Raw genomic sequence first — 5,000 nt, forward strand, 5'->3', positions numbered from 1 at the left:
GAGTCATCGGAGGAACTGCGGCGGATCGCTGGCTGGCATCGTTTATGGTTAGAACTAGGGCGGTATCTGATCGCCTTCGAACCTCTAACTTTCGTTCTTGATTAATGAAAACATACTTGGCAAATGCTTTCGCTTCTGTTCGTCTTGCGACGATCCAAGAATTTCACCTCTAACGTCGCAATACGAATGCCCCCGCCTGTCCCTATTAATCATTACCTCGGGTTCCGAAAACCAACAAAATAGAACCGAGGTCCTATTCCATTATTCCATGCACACAGTATTCAGGCGGGCTTGCCTGCTTTAAGCACTCTAATTTGTTCAAAGTAAACGTGCCGGCCCACCGAGACACTCAATAAAGAGCACCCTGGTAGGATTTCAACGGGGTCCGCCTCGGGACGCACGAGCACGCACGAGGCGGTCGCACGCCTTCGGCTCGCCCCACCGGCAGGACGTCCCACGATACATGCCAGTTAAACACCGACGGGCGGTGAACCAACAGCGTGGGACACAAATCCAACTACGAGCTTTTTAACCGCAACAACTTTAATATACGCTATTGGAGCTGGAATTACCGCGGCTGCTGGCACCAGACTTGCCCTCCAATAGATACTCGTTAAAGGATTTAAAGTGTACTCATTCCGATTACGGGGCCTCGGATGAGTCCCGTATCGTTATTTTTCGTCACTACCTCCCCGTGCCGGGAGTGGGTAATTTGCGCGCCTGCTGCCTTCCTTGGATGTGGTAGCCGTTTCTCAGGCTCCCTCTCCGGAATCGAACCCTGATTCCCCGTTACCCGTTACAACCATGGTAGGCGCAGAACCTACCATCGACAGTTGATAAGGCAGACATTTGAAAGATGCGTCGCCGGTACGAGGACCGTGCGATCAGCCCAAAGTTATTCAGAGTCACCAAGGCAAACGGACCGGACGAGCCGACCGATTGGTTTTGATCTAATAAAAGCGTCCCTTCCATCTCTGGTCGGGACTCTGTTTGCATGTATTAGCTCTAGAATTACCACAGTTATCCAAGTAACGTGGGTACGATCTAAGGAACCATAACTGATTTAATGAGCCATTCGCGGTTTCACCTTAATGCGGCTTGTACTGAGACATGCATGGCTTAATCTTTGAGACAAGCATATGACTACTGGCAGGATCAACCAGGGAGCTGCGTCAACTAGAGCTGAGCAGCCGGCCGCCCGGGAGTGTGTCCCGGGGGCCCGCGCGAACACGCAAGCGTCCGCTCAATTATTCTGCAAACAGGAGGAGGCTGAGCTCCCCTGCACAACACACCTCGAAACCCTCTCAGGTCCCGGCGGCGCGCAGCGCCGTCCTAAGTACTTGGTCGGGTTCGAGAGAGGCGCAATCGCCCGGAGTTAGGCGAGTAGACGCTTTAGGTGCGACCACCCGTGCTCCCAACTGAGCTTGCCGCTGCCGACAGAGGCCCGGGAGCGTGCTGTCGTGGCATTGCCGGCGGGAGACAACACGCGCCACCTACGGTGACCGGCAGCTCCAACGCCAGCGCCACAGAAGGACAAAAGCCCCACTTGGGTGCCGAAGCGAACTCTCCCAGCACAGCGCACGCGCCAACACGTCCGCACAGCTGCGATACAAACCACCTGCGAGAACCGCTGGGGCGACCGAGCAGCAGACGGCGTCGCGGCGCCGAGCGCCGGGCGGCGGCGCATCCTCAGCGCACACAGTCCTCAATCGGACCAGCACACTGCAGATGGCCACCGCGCTTCGCACCGGGCCCGCGAGGACCTACTTTGGCCGCAAGGCGCCGCGAGCAGGGGGCGCCGGCGCGCAGCTGCGCCGCCTGCCGCGTCCGTCGGCCGGCGCGCCTGCCACTGGCCGCCCCCACCAGCCGGCTGTAGCGCGTGCGCCCACGCACCGCGCTGCCAGCACGCCGGGCGGCCCCCCCTCACCGGCCGGGGACGGTCCCACCCAGCCACCGCCGCGTATCGCCTCACACCCAGATCCCCTTTCACGTTCGTGGGCATGGTGGGTCCCCTTTCACGTTCGTGGGCATGGTGGGTATCCATGAAACAACCGGTTAATAGCTCGACCGATCGTCGCCAACACTGATTCACCTCTAGCGAGAACAACCGCACCACAACGGGTTACCAGTTGTTCATTTGCGTAACGTCACCAGCAAACGTAGACGTCCATCGCCATTTGCAACGAGTATTGCATGCCTGTGTCAGGTGTCACAACACACTACGTCTGCCCACATAGACGCAACAACATGTGCACGCCTAGAGAACACGTGGAAGGTAGCCCCCGTACGTATGCGGTGTCCATTGCGCGAACGACTGTCAGCCGGCCTCTGCAGCATGTCGCAGATGTGGAACGCGGTGCAACATGCTATCACAGTGTGTGAGAAGAGACGACTACGTCCGAATACACGCTCCACTACATCAACAGACTGCTCATGCTGATCGCCATCCAGGGCGTCCGTTCCTCCCACACGTCTGAATGGCGTACCACACTGCAATCCAGCTCCTAAAGGGAGACGACACGTAGCTGCGTCCACAATATTTGGACTGTATGGTCCGCCGTTGCTAGGCGCAGTCGTCGTACGGTCACACATGTGCCACGATGTATCATTCAGTACATACGGACCAATGTGCAGCACAGTTTGTGGGTTTTGCGTACATCCGCGGACAGGTGACAGGCCGTACCACAACGTAGGCTGAGTACGTCGGCATGCGAAGGGCATTGAACATGCAAACTTCTCAACGACCAGCTTGCGAAGGCAGGGGGGAAGGGGGGGGCATGTACGTCCTGCTGCTATCCACATTACAGTGTATAGCAGGAGCATGTGGAAAGTCAGCAACACTTGCAAGGTGTTTAACATGACGCGATACACAGGGGACCGGGCAGTGCGAATAGCGAACTATATTGCGAGGGTTGCGGTTAGGCAACACTACACTAATTTAACGAGTTGCATAACAATTACAGAGCAGGTTCAGCGACAACGTGCGTCAGGTTAAGGCGCAATATAGGTTAGGTTGAGGCGCAATATGGGTTACGTTAAGGCACAAATTAGGTTACGTTAAGGCACAAATTAGGTTACGTTAAGGCACAAATTGGGTTACGTTAAGGCACAAATTGGGTTACGTTAAGGCACAAATTGGGTTACGTTAAGGCACAACATGGGTTACGTTAAGGCACAACATGGGTTACGTTAAGGCACAACATGGGTTACGTTAAGGCACAACATGGGTTACGTTAAGGCACAACATGGGTTACGTTAAGGCACAACATGGGTTACGTTAAGGCACAACATGGGTTACGTTAAGGCACAACATGGGTTACGTTAAGGCACAACATGGGTTAGGTTAAGGCACAACATGGGTTAGGTTAAGGCACAACATGGGTTAGGTTAAGGCACAACATGGGTTAGGTTAAGGCACAACGTAAGTTAGGTTAAGGCACAACGTAAGTTAGGTTAAGGCACAACGTAAGTTAGGTTAAGGCACAACGTAGGTTAGGTTAAGGCACAACGTAGGTTAGGTTAAGGCACAACGTAGGTTAGGTTAAGGCACAACGTAGGTTAGGTTAAGGCACAACGTAGGTTAGGTTAAGGCACAACGTAGGTTAGGTTAAGGCACAACGTAGGTTAGGTTAAGGCACAACGTAGGTTAGGTTAAGGCACAACGTAGGTTAGGTTAAGGCACAACGTAGGTTAGGTTAAGGCACAACGTAGGTTAGGTTAAGGCACAACGTAGGTTAGGTTAAGGCACAACGTAGGTTAGGTTAAGGCACAACGTAGGTTAGGTTAAGGCACAACGTAGGTTAGGTTAAGGCACAACGTAGGTTAGGTTAAGGCACAACGTAGGTTAGGTTAAGGCACAACGTAGGTTAGGTTAAGGCACAACGTAGGTTAGGTTAAGGCACAACGTAGGTTAGGTTAAGGCACAACGTAGGTTAGGTTAAGGCACAACGTAGGTTAGGTTAAGGCACAACGTAGGTTAGGTTAAGGTACAACATAGGTTAGGTTAAGGTACAACATAGGTTAGGTTAAGGTACAACGTAGGTTAGGTTAAGGCGCAATGTCGGTTAGGTTAAGGTACGATATAGCTTAGGTTAAGGTACACATTGTTGTAGGGAAAGGTGTATTTGGGGGGGGGGGGCGGCGGCAGGTTCGTTGATAGTGATTATCGTAAGTGCATGCCTGCGGGATCATCCGATTTGTCACGTCAGGATGCACTTGTGGCTCATGACAGGCGGCGCTCCGATTCCAAGGTTGTGGCAGATCTGTGTCTTTCATTCCTGCCATTGTTTGTGTACTGTGACAGGAGGCAGTATGGTGATGTTGGGTGCACCCCTGTGTAGGACATGTGTGGGTGTTCGTGGCTTAGCTGAGCAATGGCGGATGTCGGAAGGGTGGGATATTCTGTTTTCTGGGTGGACCTCCCGGTCTGGTTATGATAGTGTGGATTGTGTAATGTGGCGGAGAGGATGCACCGGATGTTCTTCCATGCTGGTGGTTAGTTAGATATTGTGTGTGTGCCTGTTAGAGGCAGAGAGTAGTGTGTGATAGTGTCTGGCTGACGTGTGGTTCTCATTGTGTGCAGAGTCTTTCAGCATGTATAGGGACGGTTGTATATATTATCTGTATTCTGATGGCTCTGCATTTATTACTAATCAGTGCCGTGTATACGGTTACTCTGGTTCCAGTCGAAACTGTTCTATCTCTGTACATTAGTGACACTGCGGCTCCACTATGTTGCTGCCCCTGTCGGCCGTTTCCCCCAGTGTATGGCTAGTGATTATCAGCAATCAGTCTATTAGTCAATACCGGTAGTGTGACGACTTCAAATGTCCGGGATGGGGGAAGCTAAACCCTTCCCGTGGGTCAGGGCCTAGAAAGACTCTTCCCACGCAGGAGGCTCGGACTGTCGTTACTCTTCCGAGAAATATATTTGCCCAGCGTTTTTTGCGACTGCGAGTGCAACGCCAGGAGGCTCCGACTGTCGTTACTGTTCCGAGATA

General features: G+C 53.0%; 1 non-coding gene across 1 annotated transcript in view; it reads right to left on the bottom strand.

Annotated features, from left to right (window-relative positions):
• Positions 1–1,166, bottom strand: part of LOC126436421 (small subunit ribosomal RNA) — a 1,909-nt gene extending 743 nt beyond the window's left edge. The window contains exon 1 of the ribosomal RNA XR_007580653.1: positions 1–1,166. This exon is cut by the window's left edge and continues 743 nt beyond it. This is a non-coding gene — a ribosomal RNA (small subunit ribosomal RNA).
• Between the last annotated feature and the right edge of the window lie 3,834 nt (positions 1,167–5,000).

The sequence above is a fragment of the Schistocerca serialis genome, unplaced genomic scaffold (assembly GCF_023864345.2).
Source record: "Schistocerca serialis cubense isolate TAMUIC-IGC-003099 unplaced genomic scaffold, iqSchSeri2.2 HiC_scaffold_1235, whole genome shotgun sequence".
NCBI classification, from domain to species: domain Eukaryota; kingdom Metazoa; phylum Arthropoda; class Insecta; order Orthoptera; family Acrididae; genus Schistocerca; species Schistocerca serialis.